General features: G+C 39.3%; 1 pseudogene across 1 annotated transcript; it reads left to right on the top strand.

Annotated features, from left to right (window-relative positions):
• Positions 1–5678: 5678 nt before the first annotated feature.
• On the top strand, positions 5679–6645 carry LOC308349557 (olfactory receptor 7G2-like; annotated as a pseudogene). Its single transcript has one exon. The product of its transcript is annotated as an olfactory receptor 7G2-like (transcript).
• Positions 6646–20545: the final 13900 nt, after the last annotated feature.

The raw sequence follows: 20545 nt of genomic DNA, 5'->3' as shown, positions 1-20545 counted from the left end.
GCTCAGTCTCCCTCTCTCAAATAAATAAATAAAATCTTTAGAAAAAAATTAAAAGTAATCTCTTTTTAAAAGAGGTGGAGACAATAGCCAAACTATGGAAAGAACCTAGATGTCCACCAACAGATGCATGGATAAAGAAGATGTGGTATATATACACAATGGAATACTATGCAGCCATCAAAAGAAATGAAATCTTGCCATTTGCAAAGACGTAGATAGAACTAGAGGGTATTATGCTTAGTGAAATAAGTCAATTGGAGAAAGACAACTATCATATGATCTCCCTGTTATGAGAAAGTGGAGATGCAATGTGGGGGGTTTGGGGGGTGAGAAAAGAATAAATGAAACAAGATGGGATCAGGAGGGAGACAAACTCTTAATCTCAGAAAACAAACTGAGGGTTGCTGAGGGGAGGGGGGTAGGGAGAGGGAGGTGGGGTAGGGTTATGGACATTGGAGAAGGTATGTGCTATGGTGAGTGCTGTGAAGTGTGTAAACCTGATGATTCACAGACCTGTAGCCCTGGGGCTAATAAGACATTATATGTTTATAAAAAAAATTAAAAAATTCATGGACAGGACTGGAAGAGATTATGCTGAGTGAAATAAGTCAAGCAGAGAGAGTCAAGTATCATATGGTTTCACTTATTTGTGGAGCATAACAAATAATATAGAGGACAAGGGTAGATGGAGAGGAGAAGGGAGTTGAGGGAAATTGGAAGGGGAGGTGAACCATGAGAGACTATGGACTCTGAAAAACAACCTGAGGGTTTTGAAGGGGTGGGGCGTGGGAGGTTGGGGGAACCAGGTGGTGGGTATTAGGGAGGGCACAGATTGCATGGAGCACTGGCTGTGGTGAAAAAACAATGAATACTGTTACGCTGACAATAAATAAAAAAATTTGAAAAAAAGGGACGCCTGGGTGGCTCAGTTGGTTATGCAGCTGCCTTCGGCTCAGGTCATGATCCCAGGGTCCTGGGATCGAGTCCCATATTGGGCTCCTTGCTCAGCAGGGAGCCTGCTTCTCCCTCTGCCTCTGCCTGCCTCTCTGTCTGCCTGTGCTCACTCTCTCCAACAAATAAATAAATAAAATCTTTTAAAAAAAATTTTTTTAAAAAGACAATGTTTTTCCCCCATTGCATATTCTTGCCTCCTTTGTCAAAGATTAATTGAACATATAATGGCGGGTTTTATTTCTGGGCTTTCTATCCTGTTCTGTTGATCTATGTGTCTATTTTTGCATCAGCACCCTACTGTTTTGATTACTATAGCTCTGTTGTACATTTTGAAATCTGGAAATGTGATTGTGATAGCCCCAGCTTTGTTCTTTTTCAAGACAGCTTTGGCTACTGGGATTCTTTTTTGGTTCCATGCAAATTTTAGGATAAGTTTGTTTCTTCTAGTTCTGTGAAAAATGCTGTTGATATTTTTATAGGAATTGCATTAAATGTGTAGATTGCTTTGGGTAGTATGGACATTTTAACAATATTTATTGTCCTAATCCATGAGAATGAAATACCTTTCCATCTGTTTGTGTCATCTTCAATTTCTTTCATCAGTGTTTTATAGTTTTCAGAGTACAGGTGAAACCTCCTTGGTTAAGTTTATCCCAAGATATTTTATTATTTTTGGTGTAATTGTAAATGGGATTGCTTTCTTAAGTTCCCTTTTGCTATTTCATTATTAGTGTATAAAAATGCAACAATATAAACATAATTTTTATATGAAAAAAATATTTAAAAAAAGAGGTGGAGATAAAAGCAAAGCATTCTCAGTCTCAGCATGAGGCAAACAGCCTATGTGAATTTGAGAAAGGCAAGGAATTTGGCAAACTGAGGTGTCATTTCTTTTACCAATTATCCTGATAATCTTATCTTAACAAGAACTCTAATAATGCCAGTTTCCTGCTAAACAATTTGTATTGTTTCAATATTTAGAGTTTTACCACCTAAAGACTTGTTGAATGGCACCATCCTTCCCCTGCAATGCCACATTGTTGTTAAGTAAACTGTCCACTGCTTCTGTCCTCAATAGAATCTTCCGATGTGTGCCCATTTCACTGGATCTATTTTTCACTCTGCTTCAGAACCAGACCATTTTACTTACTGTATCTCTATAATTAATCTTGATATATAAGAAAGCAATTACTCTGTTCTCATCTGCCATCAAATCAAATACTATTTCTCCATTGCTTTCAAACAATTTTAAAACCAGTCTCTCAAACACAATAACATTACATAATTTCCATTAAATCCATAAAGCTATTTAAGGCAAGCTGACATTTCTACCACACTGTGCATATCTATCCAACAATAAAATATTCTTTAAACTTATTTGGGTCTCCCTTATAGTACTTTTAGTGTTTTAAGGACCTGCTATATTATTTTTCATGGTGGCTGTACCAGTTTATAATCCCACAAATAGTGTAGATGGGGGACGCCTGGGTGGCTCAGTTGGTTGAGCAGCTGCCTTCGGCTCAGGTCATGATCCCAGCATCCTGGGATCAAGTCCCACATCGGGCTCCTTGCTCGGCGGGGAGCCTGCTTCTCCCTCTGCCTCTGCCTACCACTCTGTCTGCCTGTGCTCGCTCGCTCTCTCTCTCTCTAACAAATAAATAAATTAAAACATTTTTTTGAAAAAAAAATAGTGTAGATGGGTTGTCTTTTTAATCTACTCATGGGTATTTGGTGTTTCTGGTAACAGCCATGTAAACAAATATAAAGTAATATCTCAGGGAGGTTTTGATTTGCATTTCCCTGATGTCTAGTGATGTTGAGAACCTTTTTATGTACGTGATGGTAATTTTATGTCTTTTTTAAGAAGCTGGGTATTCAGGTCCTTTTCCTATTTTATGTTCTTTAAAATTTTTAATTTCAAGTTTTTATTTAAATCCCAGTTAGTTAACATACAGTGTAATACCAGTTTCAGGAGTGGAATTTAGTGATTCGTCACTTACATACAACACTTGGTGCTCATCATGACGAGTGCTCTCCTTAATGCCCACCACCCATTTAAACCACCCCCAACCCACCTCCCCTCCAGCAACCCTGTTTGTCCTTTCTAGTAAGAACCCATTTTATGGTTTGCCTTCCTCTCTTTTTTGCTCCTTCTGTTCATCAGTTTCATTTCTTAAACTCCACACAAGTGAGATCACATGGTATTTATTATTTTAAAATTGAGGCAAAATTCACATAGCATAAAATTTACATTTTTGTTTTTTTAATTTTTTTCCCATATTCCAAGATTGTTATGTGCCACACCTAGTGCTCCATGCAATACGTGCCCTTCTTAATACCCACTACCAGGCTTACCCATCCCCCTGTCCCCTCCCCTCCAAAACCCTGAGTTTGTTTCTCAGAGTCCACAGTCTCTCATGGCTCCTCTCCCCCTCCAATTTCTCCCAACTCACTTCTCCTCTCCAACTCCCAATGTCTTCCATGTTATTCCTTATGCTCCACAAGTGAAACCATACGATAACTGACTTTCTCTGCTTGACTTATTTCACTCAGCATAATCTCCTCCAGTCCCGTCCATATTGATACAGAAGTTGGGTATTCATCCTTTCTGATGGAGGCATAATACTCCATTGTATATATGAGCCATATCTTCTTTATCCGTTCGTCTGTTGAAGGACATTTTGGCTCTTTCCACAGTTTTGTGACTGTGGCCATTGCTGCTGTGAACATTGTGGGTACAGATGGCCCTTCTTTTCACTGTTATCTGTATCTTTTTTTTAATTAAATTTTTTATTTATTTTCAGCATAACAGTATTCATTGTTTTTTCACCACACCCAGTGCTCCATGCAATCTGTGCCCTCCCTAATACCCACCACCTGGTTCCCCCAACCTCCCACCCCCTGCCCCTTCAAAACCCTCAGGTTGTTTTTCAGAGTCCATAGTCTCTCATGGTTCACCTCCCCTGTTATCTGTATCTTTGAGGTAAATACCCAGTAGTGCAATTGCAGGGTCATAGGGAAGCTCTATTTTTAATTTCTGAAGGAATCTCCACACTGTTTTCCAAAGTGGCTACACCAACTTGCATTCCCACCAACAATGTAAGAGGGTTCCCCTTTCTCCACATCCTCTCCTTTACTGTCTCGTTAAAACTGGCCATTCTAACTAGAGTAAGGTGTTATCTCAATGTGGTTTTTTTTTTATTAAATTTTTTATTTATTTTCAGTGTAACAGAATTCATTGTTTTTTCACCACACTCCCTGATGGCTAATGATGATGAGCATTTTTTCATGTGTCTGTTAGCCATTTGTATGTCTTCATTGAAGAAGTGTCTATTCATGTCTTCTGCCCATTTTCTGACATGATTATCTGTTTTTTAAGTGTTGAGTTTGAGTTTCCCACCTTGGGTGGGAAAGTCCCCTAAGGACAGAGAACATCACTGACATAGTTGCCTAGTTTCTCTTAGAATGAACCACTAACATAGATGAGTAGCATTTCCATGAAGGAGTCCTAAGACTTTCAATTTTATAAACAACACTTTTCAATCTATGCTAAGGTGTAGAGCATACACTTGAATAAATGCCATGACCTGCTACATATTTTCACACTGCTACTCTATGTCATGGATAGAGGTAGACATGCCTTGTATGTGACGAATGATTTAAGGCATTTCTCAAAATGAAAATATTAAAACTATAATAGGAACTTGTGAAACATAAGATGTTTTAAGAATGCTAATGCTGTATAATCCAGGAGCATTAAAAATGACTGGTCAAGTCAGTCAAGTCATCCCATATGTGGAACTTAAAAAACAAAACAAATGAGTACAGGGGAAAAGAGAGAGGAGAAACCATGAAACAGACTCTTAACTATAGAGAAAATGGATGGGTACCAGAGAGGAGGGCTTGGGAGGGATAATTTAGATGATGGAGTTCAAGAAAGGCACTTGTTTGATCACCTGGTATTGTGTGGAGGTGTTGAATCATGGACTGTTACCTGAAATTAATATTTCACTCTAAGTTAACTAACTGGAACTTCAATAAAAACTTAAAAAAAGAGACTGTCATTTCAGCAGTCAGATGACCTGAACTCAGACCTAGTCTTTGCCATACACTGTGTACTTCATATCCATGATATAATTCACCTCACCTAAGTGTCCCCATGGGTGAATGGAGTAATAAAATGACTTAACTCGTCAGTAACTTGACACACCTTTCAGATGATTCTGAGCATGTCAAAGATGGCAGAGCAGACTCTGTAGGAGAGACTGAATAACATCATTCTTGTCTTTCTACTGTTTGGAGAAAAGAAGTATTTCTGAAGGAAACACCATTCTTATTCATCTTAAACTTAGCACTTAACACAATGTGTGAAGCAGAGCTTGTGATCAAAAAAACAAAATAAGGGCCAATGGAGGAAAGAGGGGGGAAAAGACCAGGAAATAATGATGGAAAAATTAGCATAGGAAAAATTAGCATGGATTCTCAATTTTTTTTTTCATTTTTCTAAAAGCACTGGCTCTTAAACTTTGGTGATATCAAATTCATCTGGCTGGCTTGCCAAAAATAGATGGCTGCTCTGCACCTCAGAGTTTAATAAACTATAATAAATAAATTTTAATAAAGCAGTATATCTGGACTGATACCAGAATTTGTATTTCTAACAATTCCCAGGTGATGTTGCTGTGGCTCACCCAGAGACCATTCCTTTATTTTTTTTTCCCCCCATGTTTTCCATCAGATTCATCAACAACATGGAACCCAGAAACCAGACAGTATTTTCAGAATTCTTTCTCCTAGGACTGACAGATGATCCAGACCTGCAGCACCTCCTCTTCAGTCTCTTCCTGTCCACATACCTGGTCACCATCCTAGGAAATCTGCTCATTATCCTGGCTGTCATCTCTGACTCCCACCTCCACACCCCTATGTACTTCTTCCTCTCCAACCTGTCCTTTACTGACATCTGTTTAAGCACAACCACCATCCCAAAGATGCTGGTGAACATCCAAGCACAGATTCAGAGCATCAGTTATACAGGCTGCCTCACCCAGGTCTGCTTTTGTCTTGACTTTTGTTGGTTTGGAAAATTTTCTCCTTGCAGCAATGGCCTATGACCGCTATGTGGCCATCTGCCATCCCTTGAGGTACACCGTTATCATGAATGCCCAACTCTGTGGCCTGCTGACAGTGCTCTCCCTGCTCACTAGCATTGCCAATGCCCTGCTCCATAGTCTGATGATACTACAGTTATCCTTCTGTAAGGACTTGGACATCCCCCACTTCTTCTGTGAACTTGGTCAGATTGTCAAGCTTGCTTGCTCTGATACTCTCATCAATAATATCTTGGCATATTTTGCAGCTGGCTTATTTGGGGGTGTTCCACTCTCTGGAATCATTTTCTCTTACACTCAAATTTTCTCCTCTGTTTTGAGAATGCCATCAGCAGGCAGGAAGTATAAAGCTTTCTCCACCTGTGGGTCTCACCTGTCAGTTGTGTCCTTGTTCTATGGGACAGCTTTTGGAGTGTACATTATTTCTGCAGTTAGTGACTCTTCCAGAAAGACTGCTGTGGCCTCCGTGATGTACATCATGATTCCTCAAATGATGAACCCCTTTATCTACAGTCTGAGGAATAGTGACATGCAGGGTGCCTTGAAGAAACTCATAATTAGGATACCTTTTTTTCTGTGATTGAGCCATGTGCCCTGGGCTGCGGTGTAAGAATAAATCAACGTTATATGAATCACAGGAGAACAAGGAAGTTTAATTCTTCTATCACTGAATGCTTCTAACACAAGTAGATAACATAACAGCCAAGTATATTTTAACTGAGAGTTGAAACCTAACTTTTATTTTTCTTTAGCTTTTTAAGTTTGACAAATTATATCAATTCTTACTTCAAGGCTTTTCTCAGTTCCTCAGAGGTAGAGCCTGAGGCAGAGATCAAAGTTTTATGTTTGTATGGATGACTCAGAAGAAGTAAATGCAGAATATGAATAGCTCAGAGAAAGGATAGAAAAATGACTGTTGTCATATTTAGAGACTTGCTTCTCCCTCATCCCAAAACAGACCATGTCAGTTGAAACCCAATCAGGCTACAGTGAGGCAACGGAGCTCACCTTTCACACCCCAACTTAGTAATTATGGAGACCAGTCACTGGTCAAGTGTATTCCTTTGAGGCAATATTAGCATCCATCCACTAGACCAGTTTCATTATCTATACAATTGGTATAATGATATCATCTCATTTTGAAATAATTGTGAGTTATTGGTGTTTCATCAGTGAGGAAGCCTTTAGTTCTAAGAAGAGAAATATACCTATCCCTAATATGATCGAACAGGAAACAGTGTCATTATTAGAACTTCGAGACAGGGAATGTGAAACAGGGGAGTGGGCTTCACTCTGTTCTACATTTGCTGGCTTTGTCCTAGGACTGGTTCTCCTCCAGTCACAAGGTGGTGGCAGCAAATATAGATGTCATGCTGGAACATGACACCCAGGGACAAGAAACTGTCCTTCCCAGTGTCAGATGAGAATAGGCCTCTTGATGGAGTCAATCAAAGCACATCTGTAGGAGGTGAAATGGGGGCCCCTGATATGATATGTCCACATCCTAATCCCCCTAATTTGTGATTAGTACCTCATATAATAAAAAGATGAATGGTATTAGAACTTACTTGGAAAAGGGGTCTTTCCAAAGGATGCACTTACACTAGGTTATCTGGGTGACCCCTAAATAGAAATCATATGTTTCCTTATAAAACAGGTAGAAGTGAAGGAGACGCAGAGAAAAGGAGGAGGCAATGTGGCCATGGAGACAGATATTAAGACTGATGCCACCAGTATTTGATTTCCAGTATCTGATCATTTTTGTCCTACAAACTGTCATTTTTATAGGACCCTAAGGTGTCTTTTTTTAAACACTCCTTTACATTGCCCAATACTGCATATTAAATAAATCTGACCTAATATTGGTCTGGTTAAATGTTTAAACTTAATGAATTCTCACCAAACCATCCATATGACAGAAGAGACGGTTCCTGACCTCCCCGTCCCCCTGGGAACACACTCACCATACAGGTACACAGAGATTAATTCCCTCTGAGAGAAATCCAGAAACTGGTTGGGTGACTCCTACATATCAGAGGACTGAGAAAATACTGACCTCTAAACAGGTAGGAAAAGCTGAGGTATGCTCACACCATCGACCCCACTCCTGGGACAGCACCTTACAACCAGGAGAGAATCCCCAACTCAGAATCTCCCTGAAGAGTGAAAGTTTAAGACCACACACATCGGGCCCCAACTTGTATGGCAAACCTGAGGGACTGGCTCCCATATCTTCTAGCTCTGAAAGCAATGTGGCTTGGTGTTTCCAAGTTCCCAGATACCACAGAAAACCAAGAGGCAGTTTTTACAGGACAACGTAAGTACTTCTCATGGTTATCCCCCTAGGCTCAGCACAGAGGGAAGAGGTAGAAACACAAGGCTCCCACTTTTTCCCTGGGAGGTGTTTTGACTACTTACTTTCCCAAGGGTTGGACTCTACTCAGCCTATATCTGTGATCTGATTGGGCTTCTCTGGAAGCCTGAAATGGCTTCTAGACAACTCTGATGGAGGCATCAGATATCCGGATTTCACACTACACTGCAAAATTATAGTAACCAAAACTATGTGGTACTGACATTAAAGCACACACATAGACCAATGGAACAGGATGGGGAGCCCAGAATAAACCCTCACATATACAATCAACTTGTATTTGACAAAGGAGCCAAGGATACTCAAAGGACATGGGATAATCTCTTTTAAAATGCTGTTGGAAAAACTATATATCCCAATGCATAAGAATGAAATTGAACCCGTCTTACACCACTTACAAAATTTAACTCAAAATTATTAATGACTTAAACATAAGACCTGAAAACCATGCAACTCGTAGAAGAAAACTTAGGAGGAAAGCTCCTTGACATTGATCTTGGCAACAATTAAGACACCAAAAACACAAACCACAGCTGCAAAAATTAAAAAGTGTATCTATATCAAACTAAAAAGCTTCTGCATAGCAAAGACACCATCAACAAAATGAAAAGCCTACCTACGGAACAAAATACTTATAAATCATGTATCTGATAAGAGGTTAATAGCCAAAATATTTTTTTTTATTTATTTTCAGCGTAACAGTATTCATTGTTTTTTCACCACACCCAGTGCTCCATGCAATCTGTGCCCTCCCTAATACCCACCACCTGGTTCCCCCACCCTCCCACCCCACCCCTTCAAAACCCTCAGGTTGTTTTTCAGAGTCCATAGTCTCTCATGGTTCACCTCCCCTTCCAATTTCCCTCAACTCCCTTCTCCTCTCCATCTACCCTTGTCCTCTATATTATTTGTTATGCTCCACCAATAAGTGAAACCATATGATACTTGACTTTCTCTGTTTGACTTATTTCACTCAGCATAATCTCTTCCAGTCCTGTCCATGTTGCTACAAAAGTTGGGTATTCGTCCTTTCTGATGGAGGCATAATACTCCATAGTGTATATGGACCACATCTTCCTTATCCATTCATCCGTTGAAGGGCATCTTGGTTCTTGCCACAGTTTGGCGACCGTGGCCATTGCTGCTATAAACATTGGGGTACAGATGGCCCTTCTTTTCACTCCATCTGTATCTTTGGGGTAAATACCCAGGAGTGCAATTGCAGGGTCATAGGGAAGCTCTGTTTTTAATTTCTTGAGGAATCTCCACACTGTTCTCCAAAGTGGCTGCACCAGTTTGCATTCCCACCAACAGTGTAAGAGGGTTCCCCTTTCTCCACATCCTCTCCAACACACGTTGTTTCCTGTCTTGCTAATTTTGGCCGTTCTAACTGGTGTAAGGTGGTATCTCAATGTGGTTTTGATTTGAATCTCCCTGATGGCTAGTGATGATGAACATTTTTTCATGTGTCTGGTAGCCATTTGTATGTCTTCATTGGAGAAGTGTCTGTTCATATCTTCTGCCCATTTTTTAATATAATTATCTGTTTTGTGTGTGTTGAGTTTGAGGAGTTCTTTATAGATCTTGGATATCAACCTTTTATCTGTACTGTCATTTGCAAATATCTTCTCCCATTCCGTGGGTTGCCTCTTTGTTTTGATGACTGTTTCTTTTGCTATGCAGAAGCTTTTGATCTTGATGAAGTCCCAAAAATTCATCTTTGCCTTTGTTTCCTTTGCCTTTGGAGACATATCTTGAAAGAAGTTGCTGTGGCTGATATCAAAGAGGTTACTCCCTATGTTCTCCTCGAGGATTCTGATGGATTCCTGTCTCACGTTGAGGTCTTTTATCCATTTCGAGTTTATCTTTGTGTACGGTGTAAGAGAATGGTCAAGTTTCATTCTTCTACATATAGCTGTCCAGTTTTCCCAGCACCATTTATTGAAGAGACTGTCTTTTTTCCACTGGATATTTTTTCCTGTTTTGTCAAAGATTATTTGACCATAGAGTTGAGGGTCCATATCTGGGCTCTCTACTCTGTTCCACTGGTCCATGTGTCTGTTTTTTTTTTTTTAATTTTTTATTTATTTTCAGCGTAACAGTATTCATTGTTTTTTCACCACACCCAGTGCTCCATGCAATCTGTGCCCTCCCTAATACCCACTACCTGGTTCCCCCACCCTCCCACCCCGCCCCTTCAAAACCCTCAGGTTGTTTTTCAGAGTCCATAGTCTCTCATGGTTCACCTCCCCTTCCAATTTCCCTCAACTCCCTTCTCCTCTCCATCTACCCTTGTCCTCTATATTATTTGTTATGCTCCACCAATAAGTGAAACCATATGATACTTGACTTTCTCTGTTTGACTTATTTCACTCAGCATAATCTCTTCCAGTCCTGTCCATGTTGCATGTGTCTGTTTTTATGCCAGTATCATGCTGTCTTGGTGATCACAGCTTTGTAGTAAAGCTTGAAATCAGGTAACGTGATGCCACCAGTTTTATTTTTGTTTTTCAACATTTCCTTAGCAACTCGGGGTCTCTTCTGATTCCATACAAATTTTAGTATTATTTGCTCCAGCTCTTTGAAAAATACTGGTGGAATTTTGATCGGAATGGCATTAAAAGTATAGATTGCTCTGGGCAGTATAGACATAAAAAATACAACTTAGTAGCAAAAAATAAACAATCTGATTTAAAAATCAGCAGAGGGGCGCCTGGGTGGCTCAGTGGGCTAAAGCCTCTGCCTTCGGCTCAGGTCATGATCCCAGGGTCCTGGGATCAAGCCCCACATCAGGCTCTCTGCTCAGTGGGGAGCCTGCTCCCCCTCCCCCCCGCCTGCCTCTCTGCCTACTTGTGATTTCTGTCAAATAAATAAATAAAATCTTTTTTTAAAAATCTGCAGAGGAGCTGAGTAGACATTTTCTAAAGAAGACATATAGTTCTAGCAGTTTTTTGGTGGAATCTTTTGAAATTTTCTATATACGGTATCATGTCATCTGCAAAGAATGGAAGTGTTTCTTCTTCTTTGCTGATTTGGATCCCCTTTCTTTTTGTTGTCTGACTGTTGTAGCTTGGACTTCCAGTACTATGTTGAATAAAAGTGGTAGGAGTGGACTTCCCTGACCATAGAGGGAAAGCGCTCCGATTTTCCCCAATTAGGTTATTAGCTCGCACTTTTCACATACAGACAGCTAACAAGTTAAAGAAAAGATGCTCAATACCACTAATAATCACAAGAGGCAAATCAAAACAACAATGAGGTATCACTTCACACCTGTTAGAATGGCTTTCATCAAAAGGACAAGAGACAACAAGTGATGGCAAGAATGTGGAGAAAAAGGAAGTCTGCTTGTAGGAATATAAGTACTGCTGCTAGGAATATAAACTGGTGCAGTCATGGAAAACAGTATGATCCTTCAACCCCACTTCTGGAAATATAACTGAAGGAGATGAAATCACTATTCTGAAAAGATATGTGTACTCCCATGTTCACTGCAGCATTATTTACAAGAGCCAAGACATGGAAATAATCTAAGTGTCTATCAGCAGATAAACAGATAAAGAAATGAAGTTGGTATATGTATGTACACACACACATAGACACACACACAGGAATGTTATTCACCCATTACAAGAGGGAAATCCTACCATTTGAGACATATGGATAGACTTCGAGGGCTTTATGTGCAGTGAAATAAGTAAGACAAAGACAGAAGATGGTGGAGAAGTAGCAGGCTGAGAGGACATCAGGTAGCAGGAGATCAGCTAGATAGGTTATCAAACCGTTCTGAACACCTACAAATCCAATAGATCAAAGAGAAGAGGAGCAACAATTTTAGAAACAGAAAATCGGACCACTTTCTGAAAGGTAGGACCGTGAGAGAAGTGAATCCAAAGCGATAGGAAGACTGACCACAGGGTGATGGGCTGGCTCCCGGCTAGTGGTGGAGCAACAAAGCACAAAATCAGAACTTTTAAAAATCTGCCCCACTGAGGGACATAACTCCAGAGGCTAAATGGGTGAAGCCCACGCAGGGACAGCATGGTCTCAGGTTCTGCGTGGTCACAGAAGGATCAGGGGTGTCTGAGTGTCACAGAGTTCACAGGTATTAGAGCAGGGAAGCCAGCTACAGAGACAGAGCTGAGGGGTGAGTTCTCAACTCAGGGTTACCTTATCGTGATCCATGGCACAGGTCACTGCTCTGTGCGCGGGGACCCCACAAGACCCGGGGAGACTCCCCTGGAAGAGCTCAGGGATCTGCGGGGTTCAGAGACTCCAGGCAAGGCTGTGTGCCAGAGACAGAGATGCTTGGTCACAGGCTGGGTGAGCTCGGAGTACAGCTGGAGGCCAGGGAGACGGGCGTGATTGAGCGATTTTCTCTGAGGGTGCACTGATGAGTGGGCCCCAAGCTCTCAGCTCCTCCCGTCCAGGGATTGGGAGGCCGCCATTTTCATTCCCGTCCTCCAGAACTCTACAGAAAGCTTTCAGAGAACAAAAGCTCCCAAAAGCGAACCTGAGTGGATTAGTTAGCCTGGTCCCCTGGTTAGGGCAGTGAAATTCTGCCTCGGGCAAGGACACTTGAGAATCACTACAACAGGCCCCTCCCCAAGAAGATCAGCAAGAAATCCAGCCATGAACAAGTTCACTTACCAGGGAGAATGGTGGAATTCCAGAGGAGGTGAAAACAAAGCATGGAATTCATGGCTTTCTCCCCATGATTCTTTAGTCTTGCAAAGTTAATTATTTATTTTATTTTATTTTTTTCTTCTGCTAATTTTTTTTTAACTTTGACCCTTTCCTCTTTTAACGTTTTTAAACTAGTTTATCTTAACAATACCCTTCGAAAAAAATCTTTTTTGAACTTTCATTATTACAGTCACATCTTATCCTTCATTGTATCTAACTTTATTTTTTGTATACACATAGGGTTTTTTTCTTCTAAAAACATTTGGGGTACAACTTCTTCTAATAGATCAAAATATACCCTACATCTAGCACAGGGCTTTGTTCTAGTCTCCAGCCTGAGCAAATTCTTTCCACTTTCTTTTTCTTTATTCTCCCAACCAACTTATCTTATCAACTCCTTTTTTAGAAATTGAAAAAAAAATTTTTTCATCTTTATAATCATATTCCATCCCTTCATCGTGTTTACCCTTATATACGTTTTTCATTCTTTAAAATTTTTGGAGGTAGTTTCTTCTAAGAGACCAGAATACTCCCAAAATTAAGTGGGTGAACCTGTTCTATTCACCAGTCTAATATATATATATATATATATATATATATATATATATATATATACATACATACATATATATTCTTTTTTATATTTTTTCCTTATTTTTTTCCCTTTTTAATTTTTTTAAATTTTTCTGAACTTCTTTTTACCCCCTTTCTTCCCCACCCCCATGATTTGGGGGTCTCCTCTGATTTGGTTAAAGCACATTTTACTGGGGTCTTTGCCACCCTTTTAGTATTTTATTCACTCCATAAATTCTTATCTGGATAAAATGACAAGGCGGAAAAACTCACCACAAAAAAAAGAACAAGAAGCAGTACCGAAGGCCAGGGACCTAATCAATATGGACATTGGTAATATGTCAGATCTAGAGTTCAGAATGACGATTCTCAAGGTGCTAGCCAGGCTTGAAAAAGGCATGGAAGATTAGAGAAACCCTGTCTGGAGAAATAAAAGCCCTTTCTGGAGAAATAAAAGAACTAAAATCTAACCAAGCTGAAATTTAAAAAAGCTATTAATGAGGTGTAATAAAAAATGGAGGCTCTTACTGCTAGGATAAATGAGGCAGAAGAAAGAATTAGTGATATAGAAGACCAAATGAGGGGCGCCTGGGTGGCTCAGTGGGTTGAGCCACTGCCTTCGGCTCAGGTCATGATCTCAGGTCCTGGGATCGAGCCCCGCATTGGGCTCTTTGCTTAGCGGGGAGTTGGCTTCTCGCTCTCTCTCTGCCTGCCTCTCTGCCTACTTGTGATCTTTCTCTGTCAAGTAAATAAACAAAATTTAAAAAAAAAAAGGAAGACCAAATGACAGAGAATAAATAAGCTGAGCAAAAGAGAGACAAACAACTACTGGACCACAAGGGCAGAACTCGAGAGATAAGTGATACCATAAGATGAAACATCAGAATAATTGGGATTCCAGAAGAAGAAAGAGAGAGGGGGAGCAGAAGGCATATTGGAGAGAATTATTGTAGAAAATTTTCCTAATATGGCAAAGGGAACATGCATCAAAATCCAGGAGGCACAGAGAACCCCCTCAAAATCAGTAAAAATAGGTCAACATCCTGTCGTCTAATAGTAAAATTTACAAGTCTTAGCAACAAAGAGAAAATCCTGATAGCAGCCAAGGGCAAGAAGTCTGTAACATACAATGGTAAAAATATTAGATTGGCAACAGATTTATTCACAGAGACCTGGCAGGCCAGAAAGAACTGGCATGATATATTCAGAGCACTAAACGAGAAAAACATGTAGCCAATACTATATCCAGCTAGGCTATCATTGAAAATAGAAGGAGAAATAAAAAGCTTCCAGGACAACCAAAAACTAAACGAATTTGTGAACACCAAACCAGCTCTACAGGAAATATTGAAAGGGGTCCTCGAAGCAAGAGAGAGCCTAAAAGTAGGAGATCAGAAAGGAACAGAGACAATATACAGTAATAGTCACCTTACAGGCAATACAATGGCACTAAATTCACATTTCTCAATAGTTACCCTGAATGTAAATGGGCTAAATGCCCCAATCAAAAGACACAGGATATCAGAATGGATAAAAAAACAAAAACCATCAATATGCTGTCTTCAAGAAACTCATTTCAGATCCAAAGACACCTCCAGATTTAAAGTAAGGGGGTGGAAAACAATGTACCATGCTAATGGACATCAAAAGAAAGCTGGGGTGGCAATCCTTAGATCAGATTAATTAGATTTTAAGCTAAAGACTGTAAGACATGAGGAAGGACACTATATCACACTCAAAGGGTCTGTCCAACAAGAAGACCTAACAATTTTCAATATCTATGCCCTAACATGGGAGCAGCCAACTACATAAACCAATTAATAACAAAATCAAAGAAACACATCAACAATCATACAATAATAGTAGAGGACTTTACCACTCCCCTCACTGAAATGGACAGATCATCCAAGAAAAAGATCAACAAGGAAATAAAGGCCTTAAATGACACACTAGACCAGATGGACATCACAGATATATACAGAACATTCCATCCCAAAGCAAGAGAATACACATTCTTCTCTAGTGCACATGCAACATTCTTCAGAATAGATCACATCCTGGGTCATAAATCAGGTCTCAACTGGTATCAAAAGACTGGGATCATTCCCTGCATATTTTCAGACCACAATGCTCTGAAGCTAGAACTCAATCACAAGAGGAAATTTGGAAAGAATCCAAACACATGGAAACTAAAGAGCATCCTTCTAAAGAATGAATGGGTCAACCAGGAAATTAAAGAAGAATTGAAAAAAAAGCATGGAAACAAATGATAATGAAAACAAAATGGTTCAAAATCTGTGGGACATAGCAAAGGCAGTCCTGAGGGGAAAATATACAGCAGTACAATCCTTTCTCAAGAAACAAGAAAGGTCTCAAATATACAACCTAACCTCACACTTAAAGGAGCTAGAGAAAGAACAACAAAGAAAGCCTAAACCCAGCAGGAGAAGAGAAATAATAAAGATAAGAGCAGAACTCAATGAAATAGAAACCAAAAAAAAAAAAAAACAGAACAAATCAATGAACCAAGAGCTGGTTCTTTGAGAGAATTAATAAGATTGATAAACCCCTGGCCAGACTTAAGAAAGAAAAGAGAAAGGACCCAAATAAATAAAACGATGAATGAAAGAGGAGAGATCACAACCAACACCAAAGAAATGCAAAAAATTATAAGAACATATTATAAGCAACTCTACACCAGCAAATTTGACAAACTGGAAGAAATGGATGCATTCCTAGGGACATATAAACTACCAAAACTGAACCAGGAAGAAATGGAAAACCTGAACAGACCCATAACGAGTAAGGAGATTGAAACAGTCATCAAAAATCTCCCAAAAAACAAGAGCCCAGGGCCAGATGGCTTCCCAGGGAATTCTACCAAACATTTAAAGAATTAATACCTATTCTCCTGAAACTCTTCTAAAAAATAGAAATGGAAGGACAACTTCCAAACTCATTTTAAAGGCCAGCATCACCTTGATCCCCAAATCAGACAAGGATCCCATCAAAAAAGAGAATTACAGACCAATATCCTTGATGAACACAGATGCAAAAATTCTCACCAAAATACTAGACAATCGGATCCAACAGTACATTAAAAGGATTATTCACCACGACCAAGTGGGATTTATTCCAGGACTGCAAGTTTGGTTCAACATCCACAAATCAATCAATGTGATAAAATGCATTAATAAAAGAAAGAACAAGAACCATATGATAGTCTCAATAGATGCTGAAAAAGCATCTGACAAAGTACAGCATCCCTTCCTGATCAAAACTCTGCAAAGGGTAGGGATAGAGAGTACATACCTCAATATCATCAAAGCCATCTATGAAAAACCCACCGCAAGTATCATTCTCAATGGAGAAAAACTGAGAGCTTTTCCGCTAAGGTCAGGAACACGGCAGGGGATGTCCATTATCACCACTACTATTCAACATAGTACTAGAAGTCCTAGCCTCAGCAATCAGACAACAAAAAGAAATTAAAGGCATCCAAATTGGCAAAGAAGTCAAACTCTCACTCTTTGCAGATGATATGATACTATATGTGGAAAACCCAAAATACTCCACTCTGCTAGAACTCACACAGGAATTCAGTAAAGTGTCAAGATATAAAATCAATGCACAGAAATCAGTTGCATTTCTATACAACAAGACAGAAGAAACAGAAATTAAGGAGTCAATCCCATTTACATTTGAACCCAAAAGCTCAGCCACAGCAACTTCCGTCTAGACACATTGCCAAAGGCAAGGGAAGCAAGGGCAAAAATGAACTATTGAGACTTGCATCAAGATCAAAATCTTTTGCACAGCAAAGGAAACAATCAACAAAATCAAAAGACAACAGGGAGAATGGGAGAAGATATTTGCAAATGGCATATCAGACAAAGGGCTAGTATCCAAAGAACTTATCAAACTCAACACGCAAAGAACAAATAATCTAATCAAGAAATGGGCAGAAAACATGAACAGATATTTCTGGAAAGAAGACATCCAAATGGGGGCGCCTGGGTAGCTCAGTGGGTTAAGCCTCTGCCTTCAGCTCAGGCCATGATCTCAGGGTCCTGGGATCGAGCCCCTCATTGTGCTCTCTGCTCAGCATGGAGCCTGCTTCCCCCTCTCTCTCTCTGCCTACTTGTGATCTCTCTGTGTCAAATAAGTAAATAAAATATTTTTTTTTAAAAAGAAGACATCCAAATGGCCAACAGACACATGAAAAAGTGCTCAATATCACTCAGAATCAGAGAAATACAAATCAAAACCACAATGAGATACCACCTCACACTAGTCAGAATTGCTAAAATGGCTAAAATTAACAAGCCAGGAAACAATAGACATTGTTTCTTGTTCTCCCAAGGATAGGGAGAAAGGGGAACCCTCCTACACTGTCGGTGGGAATGCAAGTTGGTGCAGCCACTCTGGAAAACAGTATGGAGGTACCTCAAAAAGTTGAAAATAGAGCTATCCTATGACTCAGCAATTGCACTACTGGGTATTTACCTCAAACATAAAAATGGACTTAACTGAAGGGGCACCTGCATCCCAATGTTTATAGCAGCAATGTCCACAACAGCCAAACTATGGAAAGAGCACAGATGTCCATCAATAGATGAATGGATAAAGATGTGATATATATATACAATGGAATATTATACAGCCATCAAAAATGAAATCTTGCTGTTTGCTATGACGTAGATGGAATTAGAGGGTTTTATGCTAAGTGAAATAAATCAATCAGAGAAAGACAATTATCATATGATCTCAATGATATGTGGAATTTGAGAAACATGGCAGAGGATCATAGGGGAAGGTAGGGAAAAATGAAACAAGATGAAACTAGAGAGGGAGACAAATCATAAGAGACTCTACATTTCAGGAAACAAACTGAGGGTTGCTGGAGTGGAGGGTGGTGAGAGGGATTGGTGGCTGGGTCATGGACACTGGGGAGGTTATGTGCTATGGTGAGCACTTTGAACTGTGTAAGACAGATGAATCACAGACCTGTACCCCTGAAACAAATAATACACTATATGTTAATAAGAAAAATTTTTACTATTTATGGTGATGAATGTTACCTAGATTTATTGTGGTTATCATTTTGCAATATATACATATATCAAATCATTGTATTGTACACCTGAAATTAAAGTAATGTTTTATGCCAATTACACCTCAATTTAAAATATTAAAGATAGAACTACTACATGACCCTGTAATTCCACTTCTGGGTGTATATGCAGAGGAAGCAAAATCAGTATCTTGAAGTGATATCTGCTCTCACGTGTTAATTTCAGCATTATTCACAATAACCAAGATATATAAATAACCTAAGTGTCCACTGACAGAAGAATAGATAGAGACAATTTGGTGTATATATGATGCACTATTCTTCTGCCATTAAAATACAAAGAAATTCTGCCATTTTGACAACAGCTCAGAAGAAAAGCCATAAACAGATAGTTAACAGAGAGTAAAATAAACGGCCCATAAATATATGAAATGACACTCAATCTCAGAGATAATAAGGGAAATCCCAAATAATGAAATAATTTTATGTTTGCTAGATTGTCAGTATAAATGAAAATGTGCTAGTGATAATATGGATCACCAGGCATTTTGATAAGCATGTTAAATTATTCAACCATTTAGGGAAAGTCTTTAGAGATATCCAGAGGACTGACTTATTTCACTTAGCGTAATACCCTCTAGTTCCATCCACATCATTGCAAATGGCAAGATTTCATCCTTTTTTATGGCTGAGTAATATTCCTGTGTGTGTGTGTGTATGTGTCTGTGTCTGTGTACACCATATCTTCTTTATCCATTCATCTGTCAATGGGCACTTGGGCTCTTTCCACAGTTTGTCTATTTTGATATTGCTGCTGTAAACATTAGGGTGCATGTGCCCTTTCAAATCAGTATTTTTGTATTGCTGCATCATAGGGTAGTTCTATTTTTAACTTTTGAGGAACCATATGTTTTCACTCATATGAGGAATTTAAGAAAGAAAACAGGTGAACATAGTGGAAGGGAAGGAAAAATAAAGTGAGATGAAAGCAGAGAGGGAGACAAACCATAAGGGACTCTTAACTCTAGAAATCAAACTGAGGGTTGCTGAAAGGGAGGCGGGTGGCAGGCTGGGGTAACTGGGTGATAAGCATTAAGGAGGGCACTTGATTAAATGAGCACTGGGTGTTATATACAACTGGTGAATCACTAAATTCTACACCTGAGCCTAATAATACACTATATGTTAACCAAATTGAATTAAAAATTTTTTTAAAGAAATATCTTAAGGAAACTAGGTACACTCATATACATAATAATTCTAGCCTAAGTATAAAACATTCTTTTCACCATGAATGTATGATAAATTTATAAATGAAGAAAAGTACCAACGAAAATATCTTTCAGCCTCACAAGAATACCAATCTTGTAATGTCTCCATATGTAATATAATAATAGAGAGCAATGAAAATAAAATGAATTACCGCTAAAACCAACACTTTTGAACCTCAAAAGCACAAAGATGGAAAAACAATCAAGGCACAAAGTGTATACATTAAAATTTAACTTTTAACTTGTTGAAAAATAAGAAAATTTACCAACTGGATAGGATACATATAGGTGATATTAACATTGGATCCCACTACCCATTTTAGAGGGCAAACGTGATCAAATACGGGCAACCTCACAGGATTCAACCAAACAGAAGAACATCGAACAGAATGATAAATACAAAGTTTGGTATCGTGTTTGTTACTGGAGAGGGAGGGTAATGTGGCTGGGACATCAACAAATGGATTGGCTGTAGCACTGCTTTATTTTGTCACCTGGGTGA

The sequence above is a fragment of the Martes martes genome (genome assembly GCF_963455335.1).
Source record: "Martes martes genome assembly, chromosome: 1".
NCBI classification, from domain to species: domain Eukaryota; kingdom Metazoa; phylum Chordata; class Mammalia; order Carnivora; family Mustelidae; genus Martes; species Martes martes.
The sequence above is the reverse complement of the archived record's forward strand: the minus strand, read 5'-3'. Positions and strand labels throughout refer to the sequence as shown.